We start from the raw sequence: 22,841 nt of genomic DNA, 5'->3' as shown, positions 1-22,841 counted from the left end.
TTGAATTGAATCATTAACTACTATGGACCACAATGACAATCTGTGAAAAGACACAATGGATGGTGACTTTTTAATCAAGTTAGTGGCAAAAACAAAAATCAAAAAACATCTATATCCAAAAAATGGGAGAAAAATACCAAATTTCTCAGAGTAATTGGTGCAATGAAATTTTGCAGAACAATTCTAGGATCCCTGCCTCAGATATTTTGAAGTAAAACAGTAGGAAAACTATCTTTTAACTTTTTAAATAATTTTGAGGCAAATAATTTATGGATTAATATATATAATATATATTTAGCTATAAGACAAAGAGGATCTGAAGATCTAATGTATAACATGATAACACTGTATTTTATAATTGAAATTTACTAATAGAGTGGAACTTAAATGTTTTCATCAATAAATAAATAAAATAAAAAGTATAAAAAGGTGATGTGGTGGATATGTTAAAGTGGGGGGAATACTCTCACAATGTGTACACATAGAGGGTACTTGGGTTATGACAAAGTTCCATTCCTATGACAGTGAATTTTGGTATAAGTCAAATAGCACCCTAGCCTATGTCATTTACTTATCCTAACATAATTGTAAAATCCTCTGAAGTTTTGTTTTCTGTGGACAGAGCCAAAGTAGCAAGCACTGGGAAACAGACAAGCACTGGGAACCCTTGCCAGAGAAGGCCTCTCTTAGCCCATCACTCAGTCCAAACATTGACGGAAAACCTGTTTCTTTGCCACTTCTTCCTCTCTCTGTTTTCAAGCTCTGTGTTAAGTACTTCTTATGTTCTTCCTTCTTTAATTCAAGAAGTTTTCACCATTTGTTACTTTCTACACTTATTTTTCTACTGACTTTTATCTCCTGGACTCAGTAATATGAGTATAGAAAATAGAAGAAAGAGCACATGTAAAGATTTTACAAACATCATTTACTTAAAAAACAAACCCTCAGAATATAACGTACTTTGCTGTTACTGTAAAAGTTTGTGATACAGTCAATTGATATTATTTAATTTATAAGATTTTAATTAATTAATAGATTGTTTTTTAAAATTTAGACCCCTTGATGGCTTATGTGATTATGGGAGATTGCTCAAGAAAATAGTAATAGATTAACTTTAAAATACTGTGTAAGGTTCTTTTGGTAAAAGCTCAGTAAATGCTACCAAGCATGGTATCCTTTGGTGGTGTTTAAATGCCTGTGCACTCAAATATATATTTTCTACTGTGCAACAGAAGAAATACTTGAAAATTCACATTTAATTTGAAGGGGGACTACAAAATGGAAATTATATATAACAGTTGCTCTTATGCAACCATAAAGGTTTTGGATCACTATTTCATAACGTTCTATTTTTTGGGTCCAGAATACAGTCTCTGGTAAGGGAATCATAAAATAAAAAACAACATAAAGTCGATGTGTTTATTTTTGTGTAATACAATAAGTTCAACAATAATTCTTAACCACTGTGTAAAATGTGTCTAGTATTTACTTCTTCTCCAAGTCTTCACTTTAGGAGCTGTGCTTCTTATCCAGCTGATAATTTTATATACTGAAAGACTTTTGGTGAGTAATCACATATTCTTTGGAATGTTCTAATTCACTCAGACTTTGACTGACTTGTTCATGCATTTGTGTACCCTTTGTGCACCCAAGTAGTAGCCAGGAGGCAGGGAGAGCCCTGTTCTTTGCAACCTCCACCCCTACCCCCAGAACAGTTTCTCGTGCACCAAGAGTTTCCTTAGCATTTCCTCAATCCTGTAATTTAATCAAGGAGCTTTGTGAACATGCTATAGTTACAGTTACTTGTTCAGTCTAAATCAAAAAGGCTTTCCACATCCTGTCATCTCTGTATTCCCCTTTGGAAACTCTTCGGCCTCGCCCAGCCTCAAGCTTTCTTGAATGGCCTGACAATAAACTGTTAGCTGGGCTGCCTCTCCTGGATATGATTTGTGCAGCAGCCTGCTGGCAAGGTTCATTTAAAGCCAAAGTCTTAATACTAGAGTGTGGTCTTACGTAAAGCTCTTGCCTGAAAGATGCAGGGAGCAGGCATCTGAGCAGGCAGAGTTACTGGATATTCATTCTACTCATCTCTTAAAATAAAAAGACCCATTTGGAATATTCAGACTGCATGAATTTTTGCTGGAATAAGATCTAGTAAGTTGATAGAAACTCTCAGTATAGAGTTTTGATTTTTAGTGTGGCTTGATGAAGAGAAAGGAGTTGTCCAATCTAGGCAGATTGTGAAAGGACAGTGTCAAGTGCTGGCAGCCCTAAGGGCTGGGATCTAACTGCCTGAGGGTGGAAGAAAGCTGCCTCTACCCTGAGGCATGAGAAGAGAGGGCAGTCAACCAAGGGGGGTAGCTCTGAACATAAATGGGATAACTTCGTGATGTTTCTCTAGGCCTCCTGGTGTTCTCAGGATTGATCTACCTCCCCAGAGCCCCACCCACCTAGCAGATAAAATTTATGAGCTATAGTAAGAATTCAATGTTTGCATTTGAGGACTGCATTAAGCGTTTTTTAAGCCATGATGTTTGTCTTTCAAAGGCTAAATAGCAAAGAGAACCTATGGCATGAATAGAATGTAACACTGCTTCACAGAGACTGTGGAATCTAAGTGATTTGCCAATGTCAGGGGGAAAATATTGTAGCTAAATGAGAAATGCACAAAGATTTGCCTGTGGAGCTCTGTTACAGTGAGGAAGCAAATTTATTTCATGCTCTTAATTCCTCATTTTACTGTAGTACCTCTTCTCCTTGCCCCATGATGATAAGATCTAGTCATAGTTATGTTTTCCTAGCATATCAGTGCTTGGAGTGAAATTACACATAGTATTACATGGAAACTGTAGATTTTTCATTTGATAAACTTCGACTTATAAGAAAGACTATTATTTTGCTGAAAAAGCTAGATAATTTCTGAAATACTGTCTTTTCTGTCCTAATCAGAGGCAATTGGTCTTTAGGAAGATACAAGAGACATCAATAAGTTTTATTCACCAGATAGGGCTGAGCAGTATTCAACGATTTCATGTCTTGGCAGCTATATTTGCATCTTAGCTTGTGTAAAACCAGTATTACTTTTCATGCCACAGCTCTTTTCTAAGTCAGTGTTATTATTGACTTCCATCCAGCTTCATAATCGTGCTGCTAATTTTAAAGAAACATCCATTTTGGAAATAATGCATTTGAAAACTTAGAAGTCAAAGAAAATGTGCAAAAGATAAAGCAGCTGATTTGGATTTTTCTAAGAAAAACATTATACTCTGTTGATGAGAATATCCAGTGTTGTAATCATAATATGGACAAAGACTTTGATTCCAAGATTTAAAATATAAATTGCATATTCTGAATCTAACAGCAGACATTTAATCTGAATTTAGACTTGTCTAACAGGCCAACAACTGCATGTCTAAATTTACTATTGCCAATATATTATCCTGTCTTTCAAGAGACAAGTATGTGTGCATTCTTTTCATTTGTGGAAGCTACAGAATAAGTCTTCATTTTTTTTTTTTTGGAGATTTACAAATAAAAAAAGTAGGGTTTCTCTCCTTGTCACAGAAAAACACTGCCAACATAAGACTTTTAGAAGTTGGATTCAGTACAATTAACAGAGGTAAAATGAATTAAACTGAAAGATTTTTTGGCCTTTATCCCACCTGAGCAATTAAAACATTTTTTTCTAATATTAACAATAATCCACTAACTACATGAAAATTCAACCAGTTATAAGATTTATGGAATTGTTAGAAAACAAATACATCATATCCCTTCTTCAATGTTATCTCACTTCCAGAGTCTTTTGTTTTTAATGATTTTTTATAGATTTTTATTTATTCATTTTTAGAGAAACAGGAGAGAAAGTGTGTGTGTGTGTGTGTGACAGAGAGAGGCGGGGAGGGAGAGAGAAAAGGGGGAGGAGTAGGAAGCATCAACTCCCATATGTGCCTTGACTAGGCAAGTCCAGGGTTTCGACCTGGTGACCTCAGTGTTCCAGGTTGACGCTTTTTTCATTGTGCCACTACAGGCCAGAATTTTTTTTTCTTTCAAAGGAGACTTCTGAGTGACCCATACAAATATATTTGCACTTTCTTATATTGCATGCAGTCTCTTCTCCAGCTCTTAGCCTTGTGGAACATTATAATTCACTTTCAAATGCAATACATTATAATTTTTCTCTTATTAAAATTTTATTTACCTTTTGCAATTTTACTGTGTTGTGTCTCTGATATTTCTAGCATTTCTCAAATTAATACTCTTAGAAAACAGCTTGCATATAAACTTATTTAATATCACAGTTATATTTCTACTTTAAATGGAACTCTTATCCATTGAAACATCTCTATCTCCTCTGGAGAGAAAACTTGAAAATCTATGGGTCTGTATAAAATAGGAAACCTAGTGCTAAACATTTACGTATGAGTCTTTAGTAAAAATACCTCAAAGAAGAATCTCTCAAAGCTCTTTATAACATTACAAAAATCATTTATTTAAGTCACTAAGGCAAATTGTGTTCAAAGTTCCTCATAATTATTATAGACAAGAAAAATCTCTTTAATAGCTATGGAGGGAAACTCACACAGAGGACTCTGATTGGAAAGAACTCTCATTTGGAAAGACTCAATAAAAGATTGACAGCATAAATCTGGTTATATGGTGAAATTCAGCAGGAAATGTATGCCAGCTTTGTCTGTGTACCTTTCATCCATCTATCCATGTGCCCTATTATGTTTGTTTAATAATATATTTTTTGTTAGCCCATATGGAATAACAAAAGTAATGAGGAGGACTTTACCAATATGGTAAAGCAGGTACAGAAGAGTCTAAGAAGTTGGCTGCTTATGTCCAGTTACATTAAACATTATGTTTTAGTCCTTGTAAGACTGGACTCTTGGCTGAAGTCACAATGATTACAGAAACATAATGAAACCAGTGATGATGACAAAATTGAGACCCTCCCTTGACATCCATCAACATCCACAGCAGAAACAGAACTCTGAGTTGATTTATTTTTTAATTTTATTTATTTTTTATTAAGTGAGAGGTGGGGAAGCAGAGAGACAGATACCAGCATGCACCCCAACCAGGATCTACCCTGCAAACCCCCTACCAGTGGATGCTCTGCCCAACTGCTGATCCGTTGCTTGGCAACTGAGCTATTTTAGTACACCAGGCAAGGCCATTGAGCCATCCTCAATGCCCTGGGGCCAACTTGCTCAAACCATTCAAGCCATGGCTGCACCAAGATAAGAGAGAAAGAGACAGAGAAAGAGAGAGAAGGGCGAGTGATGGGGTGGAGAAGCCTCTCCTGTGTGCCCTGACCAGAATCAAACCCAGGACTTCCACATGCCAGCAGAGGCTCTACCACTGTGATAACCAGCCAGGGTCAGAGTTGATTTTTCAGCTCTCACCGTTTCATATCTTAAGAATTTTTGAACAAAGACTGAGAGAAAAGTGTGATCAACATTTATTTTGCTTTTCCCCACGAAGGTTTTTCTTGTTTTTTCGCATTGTGTATTTAATTCAGGGGAAGTATATGTAAAACTTTTATGAGATATTTTATTATATAATATGCCAATAAATCATATATTCTTTTCTGGTTAAAGTGCTTACATAGCCCACAATTATTTTAAGAGTTTACAACTAATGTATCTATAACTACATAGTTTTAAATATGTATATATGCATGTGTACTTATCATGTCGACATATTATTTCAAAGAAAAACACTTTCTAATCACATTTGCAAATTAAAGTCAGTAAAAGAACATAACCTAGCTAAGTTATCAGAGTATCTTGCTCCTGATGTAGAGATCACTTTAGAAGTATTTATTGAAAGAATACATAAAATCGTTGGTGGAGATGTAACTATTAGCATTTCTGTTCTCAATTGAAATTATTTCATGATATTTATTTGATAACATAGGAAAGCTTTTATACTAGAATAAACAGTTAAGGCATATATTTGCAGAAAGAAAAACTACTTATTAAAAAGATTTTCAAGGATCTGGAATTTCACAGTGTGACATAAGATAAAATATGCAGACCCAAACACTTTTTCTAAACAGCTGATTTTTGATCTTAGAACAAAAGAAAGCAGCACTCTTCAGAAAAAAAAAATTGAAAGGCAAGGAGAGAACTAAAAACTGATCTATTACTTAAGAAACTATTTCTGTGTATCCATTTTAGTGTACTTCCACTGAGATTTGATTGCCAATGACAAAAATTAGAGGCAATTTAATTGCCTTCTTGGTATAACTTTTACAAATGTACTATTTTTATTGAAATCTAAAATTTTTGCACAAAAAAGTTTAAAATGTGAAAGAGAAGGTTTGACATTGGAAGCACGTCTGGCAAAATGCTTAGTGCCTTCAAGCATTAATTAAATATTTTCCAAGTGAATAAACGAACGGCCACATTGCCAGGCCATTGCATCTCAATGCCGTCCATCCACAGTATACTTCTGAAACCGAGCAGTCATTTTTGTCACCTTCTGCATCCTTACACCCTCTACCCAATATGCCACTTTGTAAATTTCTCCAGCATTTTCCTCTCCTTAGATCACTTAACCAATTTCAGGAGCTCCTAAACACTTTGCTTTTTCTTCTTAGCTCTTGAAGCTTCATAGCACAGATCACATTTTATAAAAATATACTGTTTTTTATATTATTTGAATAATGACATTTTACTAGAGTATAAGTTCCATGAAAGTGTCAAAAAAAATAATAGTGGAGCCACTTTAAAATGGAGCTGGAGCTAACATGTCAGAGAAGAACTGCCTTACATGTCTTATGCCTAAAACCTTTGGAATGTTAAACAGGACAGAATGACCTTTGAACTGGGCGTAAAGCAGCATTGTGCCCCGAAGAACTGTGGATAACAAGAAAGCTGTTATGATTAGTGAACTGATGACTATAGGACTCAAAACTGAAAAGCAGAATTATGTTATCTACACCAATAGAAATAAATACCTTCCTTCTTTTAATGTAATTGTTCCCCTTCCCATAAATACCCATTGCCTTTCTCTCCAAACCCAAACATTATTTGGGTTTCTGTTTGCATTAATTATTCTCAAATAGCTATTCTTATTGATCTCAGTAAATATTTGTTGCCTCAGTTTGAAAGGCTTTAATTTTTTAGGTTAACAAGGGAAAATTTGATTTGCTCATTATTATATCTCTAGCACATGAGATTATGGTAAAACATTTACATTATGCTAAGTACCTAGTTTAAAATGGGTGAATGAATAAAATCATTGCAACATCAATGGTCAAACTAGAGTGGCTCTTGGCTCTTACTTCCTCAGGCCACTTCTAGAGATGCCTAAGCTCAAAGGACTGCCTCTGGTGGGTCTCAGCCCTCTCTAGTCAGCACAGAAAACCCTGCACCCACACATATTTGCCACACTTTGTCTTCCCATCATAGCTGCAGGAGGGCACGTTAGCCTTTCACTGTTTTGTAGGACTCATGGTGAAAAAGCAAGCCTGATGTCAAGGACAGTACTTCCCGATATTCTTCAACTGCAGGTAGATACTGTACTAATGAAGGAGTCCCTCTCCCCACTCTGCATACACTGAATCTGCTTTTGCCCAGAAACAAATCTTCTTTCAGACAATTTCTTTGCTGATTAGATGTAAACCCAATCTCACAGCTGTTATCATCACACTCTCTTTTATTTTTTTATTATTAGGAAAAAATAATAGTAGAAAAACGTCCTCCTTCTATAACAACAACAACAACAACAAAAACAACTCCACATTCATGTCCATGTTTATAAACTGACCCCAGAGAACCTGCTTCTCATTCATTCTAGTTTTTTAAACCATCACATAAATGATAATGCCACACTGAATTTTGATGTAGGCCCAGCTGAAGTACACTGTAACTCCAGTAAGATAGGCAAAATTCCATCACATTTTTTGATTGTTAACTCCGTCTCCACATTCTCCAAGTACTAAGTGAAATAGTTGAAGCCAAGCATTGGCTGAAGAAGCTTTGCATATTTCCCTATTTACTATCTGGTGAACAATATTAATGTCATTTCACTGTCTATGAATTGTGACATATTTCTATCTTGTTCCTGTTTTTTGTTTGTTTGTTTGTAAATGCAGTGCAGTAGAGAGGAGATATTAAAGTTAGAACTATTTCTGCTAGTGAAAGAGTTAATAACCGTCATCCTTAGTTATTGTGAGGATTCAGTCCTGTTGCACAGGGAAAGAATATGGCACATGGCAGGCCCTCAATGTCCCACGATAATCAGTGAGCAGCCTTCTTTTCCTTAATTGATATTTTTGGAAAATTTATGCAGCATCTTCTCCAAAATTTCCTTGAGCTTTATGCCTTTCTTTTTTATTATATCTATATGTCCATTTTAAATACCATTCTTTATTTCTTTAGTAAAATTAAGAAACCAATTTATTGTATGAAAAAAAAACTACTTTCTAAGAATCCTAAATTGTATGCCTCTTTATGTCAGGCTATTAAAGATACATGGACTAGGTATAGACAATATCAGATCAATACCATATAAAATGTTAAAAATATAGTCTGCTTTTAAAATTTGGTACCTTCCTCCAAAGCCAGTACAAGTATGCTACCTGACGATAGCTATCACTGTCTTATTATCTCGTCCCAGAAACCAGATCATACCAGGGCAGATCTGAGGAGAAAACGCAGAAACTTTGGAAAAGGGTATTTTTGAGTAGTTCTTTCCATCTTGGCTCATCTCCCCATTCGGTAGCAGAAGAGCTATTGATATGAAAGGACAGCATGACATTGTTTTGGGTGGAAGAGGCCACATAAACTTATTTACAAGGTTGGTTTATTCAATCTAAAGGACAAATAGACATTTCTTAATAGCTAACAAAGTGACCTGAAATTACTTTACTTTTAAAGACTGTGAAAATAAATGCTTATAGTCTATCTCTTGTTCTGATGACCCAAAATGATAGAAAAAAATTTTATTTACTTTAAAAAAGGTAATCTGATGTTCTAGCTTTTTAAGATTCTAAGAATTGGGGAATATAATGTTTATCTTTCATCAGAGAAGATAATGATGTTAACACACTGAATTTCTAAGTCATTAAATTAGAGTGATTTTTTGCTAAAATTTCAAAACAGGTGCTAATTTTAATGAAACTTCATGAGGTAGTCTAGAGTTGAGAGTTCTATTTCTGCTAATGTTGGAGAATATTACAGACTGATGTCTCTCTGGAACATAGATGCAATAATTCTAAACAAAAATAAGAAAATGAGACTAGCAATATAACAACAGGATAGTACATTATATGACTAAGCTGGGTTTACTCCAAAAATGCAGAGTTGGTTTATATTTAAATATTAATCAGTATAATGTATCATACTAACAGATTAAATAAAAAAATTATATGTTCAGACCTGTACATATAGAAAAATTATTCATTAAAATGTATAATAATTCATAATAAAAATATTCTGTATACTAAGAATAGAAACTTCTTTAATCTTTAAAAAATATGGACTACAAAAAAGTACAGCTAATACAATACTTAATGGTGAAATAATAAACACCTTTCTTCAAAGACCAAGACCAACATGATATTCACTCTTATTACATTTGCTCAATATATAACTGGAGGTTTTAGCCAGTGAAATAAGGTAACAGATATACATAAAAGCCATAGTGATTGGAAAAAAAGTAAAATTATAATATTTGTAGATAGTGTGAGGATTTATATAAATATGTTAAGACATTTCCAAAGCAATTGTTTGAACTTGTAGTAAATTCAGCAAGGCCACAGGATACATGGTTATATCTATATACTAGTAGGAAATAATTAGAAAAAAAATATTTTATCACAAACACAAAATAAAATACTTAAGTTTTGAAAAAGGTATGCAAGCCTACTGCACTGAAAACTATAAAATATAGATGAGATTTCAGAAGCTCTAAATAAGTGGAGAATAATAATCATGCTCAAGAATTAGAGGACACACTATTGCCAATGTGTTGATTTTTCTTAATTGATTTATTGATTCAATGTAATTTTAATAAAAATTCCAGTGCACAATTTTTAAAAGAAATAAGACATAAAATTTTAAAATATGTTTGGGGAAGCAAAGCATAAAAACAAAACAAAACAATACAATGCTAAAAAATGTAGGAAGGCTTAAAATATATATTTTTTGACAGTTTCATGAAGTGTTTGTCAAAATTTTTTAATGATGTTTCTCTTTAGAGATGTTTGATGTTTTTCTCGTGATTACATTGGGATTTTGATATTAAATACAAAAGCCACAGCAGTTCCATTTTCATTAGATAATATTAAAGGTCCATACTACCAACATGACATCATTGCTAATGTTAACCTTCATTCCACAGCTAAGGTAGTGTTTGTTATTTTTTTACACTACAAAGTTTCACTTTTTCTTCCTTTGCAAACTGTATTCTCTGTGGAAAAAATTACTATGCATAGCCCACACTTAAGGATGAGGAATTATGCTTCCCTTTCTTAACAGGGTTTGTCAGCATAAATTTTTAGGAATTATTGTGCATTGGAGATTTGTCTATCCCCCTCCTCACCTTGTTCCTCCTATTTATTTTATTTATTAACTAGGTTCTTTATTTATATAAATGTGCACCCATGGATATTTATTTTATATTCCCTGTTTGATACTAATTTTTTCATAGATCTGCATTAGTCATAATAAGGTGGTATTGGTTTTAGAATATACATCTAAATCAGTGGAAAAGTATAGCAAGTTTAGAAATAGACTACAAACCCATGTGTTGTTAATTTATTTTTTATTTTTTAAGTATTAATTTTTTATTTTAAAAATTCTCTTTATACATGTCGTCTAAACAATTGAGTAAATGGAAATCGCAGCAAGAATCCTTCCTCTAACTTTTTATTTATTCTCTTTTTTAATGCTGTCTCATTTTTATTTTTTGTTAATTTTCAAGTTTTATTGCAATATAGTTGACATATAGCTTAATGATCTGACGTTTATTGTGAAATGATTACCACAATGTATTTAATTAACATGTATCATCTTGAATACATACAAAGAAAAATAAGGTTTTTTTTCCTTGTGATGAGAACTCTTAGGATTTGCGCTCCTAAAACATTTCAAATACGCCGTGCAATAGTGTTAATCATAGTCATCATGTTGTATATTATACCCCTTATACTTAAACAGTTTAAAACTGGAAGTTTGTACTTTTTGACTACCTTCGTCTAATTTCCCCTCCACCAACTTTTCATTTCTGGTAATCACAAATCTTATTGCTTTTCTATAAATTTAGGTTTTTAAAGATTTCTTTTTTAAGATCACACATATAAATTAAATCACAGTATTTTCTTTCTCTGTGTGACTTATTTCATTTAGTGTAATGCCTTCAAGATTCATCAATGCTATTGTAAATTCCAGGATTTTTTTTTTGTTTTTTAATGACTGAATAATATCACACATCTTCTTTATCCACTCATCCACTGATGAACACTTAGGTTGTTTTCATATCTTGGCTATTGTAAACAATACTGCTATTAACTTGGGGCACAGATATCTTTTCACCATAGTGTTTTCATTTCCTTTGGATATATTTCCAGAAGTAGACTTGCTGGAACTTATGGTAATTCTATTTTTAATTTTTTTGACAGAAGTTTTAAGGCTATTCAGTGGTGGAAATAAAAATCTTGTCATCAAAATATGCAAAACATCTTTTAAGCTATATAAATATATGGAAAAAATGACTCAACTTTTATCATTCATAAACACTCAAAATTAATTTGAGACATGTAGTTTTAATTATAAAATCTAAGAACCTACAACTTATAAAGATAATAATGAAAAATATCTTTGTAACTTTGAAGTCCACAAATGTTTTTAGGGAAGACAGAAAGGCACTAAATAAAGTAAAAAAATAAATTAGCTTTTATCAAAGTTAAAAGAGACCATTAGAAACACGCAAACACAGCCGCAAATTAAAAGAAAGCTATTTACAATATATATTGTAAATATATATATATATACACAAAAGCTGTAAAAATATATATACACAAAAGCTCTATATAAAATGATAATAATCAGAAAAAATAGGCCAAAGACTTGAACAGATATTTCACTGAAATTGTATTCTTGTAATCCTTGAATTATACTGTATGTACATTTACATCAATAAAATAAAAACATGACATTGGAAGTTTAAATTTGATAAATTGATCTTCAGTGTTTGCTTCAATAGAAATCAGAGCTCTGAATTCTCAAGCAAAAGTGAGAAAACAAATCCCAACGGACACGTGATGTGCTGTTGGGAAAGGATGTTCTCCTGGATGAAAGGTTCTATTTTTCTCTCTTTTCCAAATTTACTCCTACTTGCCTTTTCTTACTCATTCTAATTATCTGGCCTGTTTTTGAGGTTTTGGATGAGGTAAGTAAGCATTAAAGGAGGCAAATTGAAATATCAGACTAATTTTATCTTTTTCTTTCTATTTTGATGAAATGTTGATAATCATTTTATCAGGATCAAAAGAAACCAGGACATGTTGCTACTGTTTTTTTTTTTTAATTTTTAATAATATTAATTAGATTTAAAAACTTTTCAGTTATGTATCTAACTCTATCTGTAGAAATAGATATAGATAGATATAGATATAGCTAGATATGCATTTGATCTATACTATATGTGTACATCTCATGTAGTTCCATAACTCTTTTTGCTCAGCATTTTTTATCCTGCTTTCCCCTTAAAAAACTATTTTAAATCTAAATACAACTCAAAGTATCATGTTTGTCAAACCCACTTAATTAGAAGGCAAGAATCTGTATCTATTGCTTACTACTTTGCTTCTAGTACCTCAAACAGAGCCTGACACACAGAAGGTGGTAAATAACTCCTTCCCACATTTACTCATTCATTCATTCAGTCATTTATTCATTCAGTTATTTTATACTCATTATTGCAGGTTGAGAAATATCAAAACAGACCATCCAAACCTGCTTGGACCTAACTTTCTAGGCAGAGTTAATTGTTCTACCCTTTCTATTCACATAGCACAGTCATTACTTATTTACCTGTGTGTGTGTGTGTGTTTTCCCTTTGTGAAATCGAATCTTCCTGAGAGTAGTCCGAGCCTTGACTATTTTTTGTTGGAATAGTACGTACAATGCCTGTCACAGTACAACCACAACAAATTTTCATTGAAGCAAAGAAGAAAGAAAGGAAGGAAAATTGTACTCACAAGAAGCCAATAGCAGTGACTTTTAGAAAAGTTACAGCGTCTTACCATGTGTATTTGAAATGTGTTGTCCCTCTTTTGCATCTTTTAGAGATAGCACTTTATTATTTTGAAAGGATGGAGATTCATCATTGCATGTCACATTCACTTGGGAGAATGGCATAGCATTGGTCTCTAAGTGGAGCTGGTACACTCTGTCCAGCTCAGGGAAGATGGAAGTTGACTCAGTAGGAGGGTGGTCTCTTTCACCTGAAGCACACTAGTAGATCTGACATGACTTCGGCCATTCTCATGTGATGTAGGCCAGTTCCAGGGTTCTTGGGGGAACAGTGGCAGAATCTATGGTAAGCCCATGAACCTAATATGATGTGAACTATTTTTCCAGAAGTAAATGCCAACTGTGTGTGTCACATTGAGATTAGCTTGACATCCTGGGTGGGGAGAAAAGTGGTGCTGATCACCAGCCACCTTTTAGGTAGCACAGAGAATAGTTGGTGTTGAGCAAATAAGTTTGTAAAATCTATAAATCTATATTTTCTGGGTTTTCTCACTTTTATTGTTAAAAATGGCCGCTTCCCATGTAAATTGTGCTGCCAGGTGAAACTGCTAATTACCTTCCTGCTTGGGAAGGCGCTTTGTTATGCTAATGTCCTAGAGGAGGGGTTTCTCACCACAAATTTTTAAGAAAGGAGAAAAAGAAGGAGGCCATTTTTTTTTTTTTTTTACAGTAAAGGCAGTCAAGATGGAGGGGAAGGAGAAAGAAGCCAGTTTGTGCAGAGTAAAAAAACATTTTGGCCTGACCAGGTGGAGTGTCAGACTGGGATGCGGAAGACCCAGGTTCGAAACCCTGAGATCGCCAGCTTGAGCATGGGCTTATCAGCTTTGAGCAAAGCTCACCACCTTGGACCCAGGGTCGCTGGCTCCAGCAAGGTGTTACTCGGTCTGCTGAAGGCTCGTGGTCAAGGCACATATGAGAAAACAATCAATGAACAACTAAGGTGTTGCTACAAAAAACTGATGATTGATGCTTCTCATCTCTCTCTGTTCCTGTCTGTCTGTCCCTATCTATCCCTCTCTCTGACTCTCTCTGTCTCTGTAAAAAACAAAATAAAAACAAAAACAAAAAATAAACAAAAAAAAACCATTTTGGCAGATAGGGAACCAGAGGTGACTGAGCTGATAGAGGCCTTTGATTCTAAGAAAAAGTGGAAAAGATTCTCCTGGTTGTGGAACCAGAGAATGTGTGAGTGGGTTTTGGTGCCCTCTGTGTTTGTGTTTTTACTCACCTGCCAGTTGTGAGGCTAGAATAAAGAGATGGCCCACCAGTTTTCAGCTCCACTGTTACCCTCTGCCTGAATTCAATGAGAACTTGCATGTGAATGGCCACAATGGCGGCAGCCCCTGGCCTTGCAGTTGGTAAGGATTGACTAGGTAAGAAAGAAGTTAGCAAGCATTTGGTAGCAAGCTAAGCTAACATCTTGTGAGATGCCAATGAAAACTTTTAAAAAAACAATGGAATTTTTCAAGAAGATTTGGTGACACATGTAGCCTATTAGATTGGACCACATAAAATGAGGATATTTGCTCATTTTTGACTTACCAAATATGTACCTTTGGGAGTACTAATCTGTTTTAAGATTTAAGGAGTATGATTTCCTTCATCTTAAAAGAAAGAGAACAACAGAAATAAAAAAAAAATAGAGAAAGAGGTAAATCATAAAAACAAAAAGTGAGTTTTATTACATGTGATTAAGAGAGAGTTATAAGCATGAAACACATGCTTATATGTGTAACTTTTATGATGTATGAATTAAAACACAGACTTAAAAATTTCTGAGTGCTTGTAGATGTCCTTCCCCTTTTCTTGCTTTCCTTCCAGGCACTCTAGCAGTCCTATTTTTATATCTAAACTCTTTTATTTCTAAATTATTTCCTTGAGTCAAACTGATCATCACAGCATGGAAGCTAGGAGTGGTAAGAAGTGAGAGGCTCAGCCAGGAAAAGTCTCTTAGTCACTGCGTGTTGGAAAAACCCCGGAGTGTGCCTGGAGTGTTCACTTGAGTGACTTCCAAGACAAAGGTGGGCAGATGCATGACAGACAGGTCTGATCACAGCAGGTTACAATGAACTGTGTCATCCCAGCACACCAGGCAATTTCCTTTTTGAGTCATATTTTACCTCTCAATGAAACTTCAGCCTTGCTTTCCTGTGGCCCAAGTGAGAGAAAGACAATTTCTCCGTGGAGAATGAATTCCAGCAAAGGAGCTTTATAATATGCAGTCTCTGCCTCAGTGAGCAAGGATCTGCAGGAGAATTCCCTGTCCCTGTGTAATAGGACTCCATTTAGGCTCAGGGGTGGTCAATTGAAATCCTTCCAGGGCCTGGGGCCTGGAGGTAGTGCATGGGAAGTGAGAGGCCCAGCAAGTCCATTTGCTAACAGAGGAATGCACTTTCCTTTTCTGTTTGGGAAAAAAAAAAGTCAGAAGCTTGTGTTCTGAGGTTTCAGGAAAGGAGAAATTTTAGTGTCACTGGGTCCTTGGGTTTGTGCTCTATCGTCAGAAAAAGAAGATATACCTAAAATCACTGGTCACTGGGTTTGACTATAAGAACTTCTGAAAGGCTTTTCATCTTTCTCACAGTTTTTGTAAAGCATGTACTTACCCAGAATTTGGCATTGAGTTTTGTTGTTTCCAGCTTCCTTCTTCTTTTTTCTCTCTTTCTTTTCTTTTTTACTTACAGACAATGGTCAAAAATTAAATCACTATTTCTGCAAGGGAATTGAAGAAAGCATGAGCAACAGACCTGGAAACTCCACAACAGACCTGAAAACAACACCTGAGGGTGGTGTAAGGAAGTGAAGGCAGATGGTCCTTACTCATTCCTCCTCCTTTGAGGCCTGCAGAGCTCCTAGATCAGAATAGGCTTTTGCAGCTCCACTCTTACAAGAACTTCCAAAACTGAGCCTTGCTAGAAGCAGAAAAGCTGCAACCTCAATCCTGAGAAAAATATATGATTAATTGGATTTAAAAGCTGGTGCCTGTAACTTGTTTTCAGGCCAGTTTAAGTGCCTTTTGAGTCACTGCTAAAAGGGAAGCATTTTTCTTGTACCCATTCTCCTTCACTTTCTCCTTCAGGTCACTACATCTGCATCTGGAGGGAGGCCTCCTGTGCAGTTTCTCTCTGTGACATACTGAAGGACTGGGCAGGGGCCACAGATAACACGGTCTTCAATACCCCACCCATCATTCCTTCCACTGCACCAGTGTTCTTTTGGGTCTTAGGATATTTTAGTTTTTAGGAGTCTGCGATTTAAAGTATCTTTAAAATAGATTAATACACTACTTCAGGAGGGGTTGTTTGCATTAGAGTGAGGAGGGTTATAGCAAATGGAGGAATAAGGGAGCAAATGAACTGAAAATTGACATGGAAAAGCCCAGTAGCAAAACATTTGGGACCTCAGAGACTCTTGTTCACTCACCCATGCTGCCAAATCTTCTTTCCATACAGTGTCCAGAATTACCTTGAGCATCTCACTCTCTTGCTCAGACATTTTCAGTCACTTTCCATTGCTGGAAAAACAAAGTCCAAACTCATTAGCTTGGTGGTTGAGGTGTCCACAATCCACCTTTCTTCTGCTTTTACAAACTATAATTCACTCTATTCTTGTCCCTTAATGTATCTGGGCTCAACCTTACTCTTTGTTATATCCAGAACACAACCTGCACAGCCTCACTTCTCCTTTGCTGAATTTATTCTTTTAGCCTACGATTGTCTTTCTGGTTATTTCTATTTTTTTCTTTCCTTTAGCAGTTTTTTGAAATTTTAATAATTTTTCAAAAACCATATACTTAACACAACTGTCCCCAGTCACTTAAATCAGTATAAATCTCATATTTATTTATTTTCCTGTTTTTCTCATGCTTACAATATCTAACACATGTACCACAGTCAGTTATTTGAGTTAAGGCCCTGAGTAGTCACCTTTGAATAATGTCTGGAACATTAACAGAACTCAATAAATGAGCATCAGAATGTTGGTTCAGGTTGCAATATTCCCCAATATTAATCTAAGAAGTGAGTACATTTTTAATTATTTTTTATCTTCTTAAATTTATTGGGATGACATGCTTTGCCAAACCATACAGGTTACAAGTGTACAACCCAATATAATATAATCTACATTCCACATCGTGTGCTCTTCATCCCAACAAAGTTCCTTTATGTCCTCTTTTCCCCTCCTTTGCCTTCATCCTCTTACCTTTTGGCTAACCCTTTTACTTTATTTAATCCAATCCTGTCTCAGCCCTCCCACACAACAGCTTTTCATCGATTTCATGTGTCGATGCTTCTGTTTATATTTTGTTTAGCAGTTTATCATGCTCATTAGATTCCACATATAAATGGAAGCATATGGTATTTTTCTTTCTCTGACTGGCTTATTTCACTTAACATAATAATCTTCAAGTCCATCCATGCTGTCACAAAAAGTAAGATTTCCTTCTTTTTTTTTTACAGCCATGTAATATTCCACTATGAAAATGTATCACAGCTTTTTAATCACTCACACACTGATGGACATTTGGGCTATTTCTAGATCTTGGCTATTGTAAATAATACTGCTGTGAACATAGGGGTACATATATTCTTAAGAGAACAATCCAACAGGAGGATATAACCGTTGTAAACATTTATGTACCCAATGTAGAACACCTAAATACTTAAAGCAGTTATTAATGAATATAAATAGAGAGATCAATAGCAATACAGTCATAGTAGGGGATTTTAACACACCATTGACATTAATAAATATATCTTTTAGACAGAAATTTAACAATAAAATGACAGCCTTAAATCGCTTGATTTAATTGATATCATCAGAGCATTTCACCCCCAAATAGCAGAACATACTTTTTTCAAGTGCACATAGAATAATTACTAGGGAAGACCACATATTAGAACATAAAACAAGTCTCAATAAATTTAAGAAGACTGAAATCATCAAGCGTCTTCTCTGACCACAGTGATATGAAATTGGAAATCAACTACAGTAAAAAAAATATTCAAACACATGGCAGTTAAAAAGCATATTATTAAACAACAAATGGGTTAACAGTGAGATCAAGGAAGAAATCAAAAGTTATCTTGAAACAAATGAAAGTAAACATACAACAATCTTAAATCTATGGGATACAGCAAAGGCAGTCCTGAGAGAGACATTCATAGCATGACAAGTTTATCTCAAGAAGCAAGAAAAATCTTAATTAATCTAACCCTGAAACTAAAAGACTAAAAAAACAACAAACAAAAAAGTCTTAAGTAAGTAGAAGGAAGGAAATAATAAAGATCAGAGTGGATATAAATAACATAGAATCTAGGAAAAAACAATACAAAAGATTAATGAATCCAAGCTGGTTCTTTGAAAAGATAAACAAAACTGATGAACCTTTAATCAGATTCACTCAGAAGAAAAGAGAGAGGATACAAATAAATAAAATTAGAAATAAAAGAGAAGTAAAAAGTGACATCATAGAAATACAAAGGATTGAAAGAAAATACTATGAAGAACTATATGCCAACAAATTGGACAATTTGGGTGAAATAAATTCCTAAAACCATGCAATCTTTCAAAACTGAATCCCGTAGAGTCAGAAAACCAGAAGAAACAGACCAAATACAACCAACAAAATCATATATCATTAAAACAACAAACAAATAAACAGAAAAAAAAAAAACACTCCTAGCAAACAAAGTTCTGGACCAGATGGCTTTACAGGAAAGTTTTATCAAACATTCAAAGAAGAATTAACACCTATACTTCTCAAACTATTCCAAAAATTCAAGAGCAAAGATGTTTATACTCATTTTACGAGACAATCATTATCCTAATTTCAAAACCAGGTAAAGACACTACAAAGAAAGAAAATTATAGGCCAATATTCTTGATGAACATAGATGATAAAACCATAAAATATTAGCAAATTGGATCCAGCAATACATTAAAAAGATTCAGCCCTGGCTGGTTGGCTCAGTGGTAGAGCATCGGCCTGGCGTGCGGAAGTCCCGGGTTCGATTCCCGGCCAGGACACACAGGAGAGGTGCCCATCTGCTTCTCCACTCCTCCCCTTCTCCTTCCTCTCTGTCTCTTTCTTCTCCTCCTGCAGCCGAGGCTCCATTGGAGCAAAAGATGGCCTGGGCACTGGGGATGGCTCCATGGCCTCTGCCCCAGGTGCTAGAGTGACTCTGGTCGCAACAGAGCGACGCCCCTGATGGGCAGAGCATCGCCCCCTGGTGGGCATGCTGGGTGGATCCTGGTCAGGGGCATGCAGGAGTCTGTCTGACTGCCTCCCCATTTCCAGCTTTAGAAAAATACAAAAAAAAAAAAAAGATTACACATCGTGATTAAGGGGAATTTATTCTGGGAATGCAAGGCTGGTACAATATACACAAATCAATAAATGTGATTCATCACATAAACAAAATAACAGCTAAAAATCACATGATTATATCAGTAGATGCAAGAAAAGCATTTGATAAAATCCAGCACCGCTTTATGATAAAAACCACCAGCAAAGTGGAAATAGAGGGAACATACCTCAACATAATAAAGGTCATATATGACAAGCCTACAACCAACATCATACTCAATGGGAAAAAACTAAAAACATTTTCTTTTAGGTTAGGAACAAGACAGAGATGTTCACTTATACCACTCCTATTTGACACAGTACTGAAAATTCTCACCACAGCAATCAGACAAGAATAAAAAATAAAAGGCATTCAAATTGGAAAGGAGAAAATAGAACTATTATTTGCAAATGACCTGATACTATATAGAGAACCCTAAAGATTTTACCAATAACTACTAGAACTCATGAATGAATTCAATAAACCAGCAAGATACAAAATTAATATTCAGAAATTAGTGGAAATTTTATATACCAATAATGATCTATCAGAAAGAGATATTAAGGAAACAATCCAATTTACTATTGGAACAACAAAAATATAAAATATCTAGCCATAAATTTAACCAAGGAGTTAAAGGACTTGTACTTGGAAAATTACAGAACATTGGAAAAAGAAATTGAGAAAGGTACAAATAAGTGGAAGCATATACTGTATTCATGGATTGGAAGAATTTACATCATTAAAATATTGAAACTACCCAAAGAAATTTATAGATTTAATGCAATTCCTATTAAAATATCAATGACATACTTCACAAATCTAAAATAAATATTCTAAAAATTTATATGGAATCAAAAAAGAATCCAAAGAACTTCAGCAATCTTGAGAATGAAGAACAACATGGAGAATATCACATTACTTGATATGAAACTATTCTACAAGTCTATTGTATTCAAAACAACCTGATACTGGCATAAGAACTGGTATATAGATCAATGGAATGGGACAGAGAATCCAGAGATAAACCCACATTTGTGTGTTTTAATATTTGACAAAAGAGGCAAAAGCATACAATGCAATAAAGACAGTTTCTTCAATAAATGGTGTTGGAATAATTGGACAGCTACATCTATAAATAACCAGGTTTTTAATCATTGAACAGAAACCCAGAAGTAAAATAGACTTTATGGTACTAATAGAAAGGTTCAAGGTGGCATTTGATAACATTACAACATCTTCCTCTTGGCCAGAGGTGGAGAGCTTGGTTTCTGTGGAAAAAAGAACTCAGAGATGAGTCCATACATGACTGTCTTGAGCTGCTTTGTAGAAAATGAAGAAGTAGTCATTATTCAGATAGTTTTCAGTCCATGAGCATTAGACAAAACCTACTAGTGATCTCATATATGGACCGAGGGATGACACTTTACTAATCCAACATTTACTTAGTTTTAGAATAGCAGAATTTTAAGAGTTGTAGAAGACTATGGATTTTATATTTTTTATTTTCTAACCAATTCATCCCATTCATTCTTCTGGGGTCCGTCCTGTAATCTTTGCAGTCAATTGTCTTCCAAAGAGGGGCCTATATACATAGGAGGTAACAAGATTATATCCCTTGCCCCTCAGCAGCCCTCATGCACTAGGGCCTTGCAGAGAATGTGAAGGGAACTTTCACATGTGAAATCCTATGAGAGGCATGAAAATAGTCATACAACTTGGTAAAGGCACTCTAAAAACATCCCTGCACCAGTCAGTATATTTGTTCTTAAGAAATGGCTAAAATGCTAGAAACCATGCATCAAGACTCAAAAATGACTAAAAATGTAAAGCAACCTTAATTTATGTTGCCATTCCAAAAAAAATTTTGGGATCTTCAATTTTCTCATCAATAACCTTGGGTTAAAAATTTTCAATCAGACTACTGGAAGTTTAACATATGGTTAAACATACATAGTAGTTTATGTCAATGCAAGAGCATATAGAATTTAAAGAATTACTTCTTGATGATCCTGTGGTTGACTGAGGTGCTTTTCACACAGAGGAGGATCGATGAAGAAAGATCTTTACAATGAGAGGGTGAAGTCAGCACATCCTAGTGTTATTTGTTTATTGGCATTAAAAACTGATCTAGCACTCAAATATAACCAATTCATCAGGAAATCATAATGATAATGTCTTTTTAAAAATGTAATATTACCCTTTGATATAAATATATTCATTGAGTATATACTGTATATTGAGTTTTCAGAGAATTTAAGTAAGACATTTTTCAAATATTTTTGTTTTAGGAGACCTGACCACTATTTATAATTCCTTAGTGAGAAATAAAGGAGATTGTTATGATTAACTTTTAGACTATGGAATCCTTATTCTATCTCTCCTACATCATGAGGTCAGATATCAAAGCAGACACCTTGTATGTGTGAATCCTTGCAGAATTCTTTGAGCCCTTGATTCTGACTATTAATTGCCACTTCAATCAGGTTGCTAAGAACCCTCATGATAAAGCTCACAATAAAAACAAAATGTATATCAAACTAAGCATACAGGCAGGCGGAATTGTGTTTATAAGGGAAGGCACAAATGTTGAACTGAACAGCACCTGCTCTGTATGACCTGTGATCTGCCATTTGTTTTGGAGGGGGCAATGAGAATGAGGCCTGAGTCACTGAACTTTTGGAGAACTCCAAAGAACTGGGGCATCTGGTAGAACAAAAAACCTCCTGGCATATGTGAGGGCTGTATTTTTTCAACTGAGTATCATATTCTGCCCACAGCATAATATACAAATGCCAAGCCAGATGAAGAGATACAATCTACTCAATCTGATGCATCTGTACCTGGATCATGTGATGGCAGCATATGCTGATTCAATATGGATGCAGGTGCAGAAAAAAGGGAAAAAGGCCTAAACACTGAAGCAAAGTCCTACAAAAGTTAGAGCCTCTAAGTGAGGCTCGGTTATCATGTTAATGCTTTGAATATTTATGTGGCAAAAATTTTTGTCTATGTGGTACTGTGTTGAGACTTTCAGGCAGAGGAAGCCTGAGAGTACCTTTTATACCTGGAAACTAAAGGTTTCTAAAGGAACACTAATCTTTTTACTCTTCTCTTCATGACATGGAATGGAAGTTTCTCCATTTCTTGAAGTCGTGTTCACCCTCGATGATGGAACTAATCTTGATGCTGCTAGCTGTGCCTGGAAAGATCATGA

General features: G+C 34.8%; 1 protein-coding gene across 2 annotated transcripts in view; it reads left to right on the top strand.

The window, feature by feature from the left end:
• The window catches only part of CLXN (calaxin), a 59,782-nt gene that overhangs the window by 17,942 nt on the left and 18,999 nt on the right, over positions 1-22,841 (top strand). The window contains exon 7 of one of the 2 annotated variants that reach the window (XM_066379080.1): positions 623-675. The exons of the other annotated variant lie outside the window; for it this stretch is intronic. The gene's annotated coding sequence lies outside the window, so the exon portion shown is untranslated. Of the gene's footprint in view, positions 1-622; positions 676-22,841 lie in introns of those variants that run through there. 2 annotated transcript variants of the gene reach the window in all.

The sequence above is a fragment of the Saccopteryx leptura genome, chromosome 3 (assembly GCF_036850995.1).
Source record: "Saccopteryx leptura isolate mSacLep1 chromosome 3, mSacLep1_pri_phased_curated, whole genome shotgun sequence".
Taxonomy (NCBI): Eukaryota; Metazoa; Chordata; class Mammalia; order Chiroptera; family Emballonuridae; genus Saccopteryx; species Saccopteryx leptura.
This window is presented reverse-complemented; position numbering and strand designations above follow the sequence as displayed.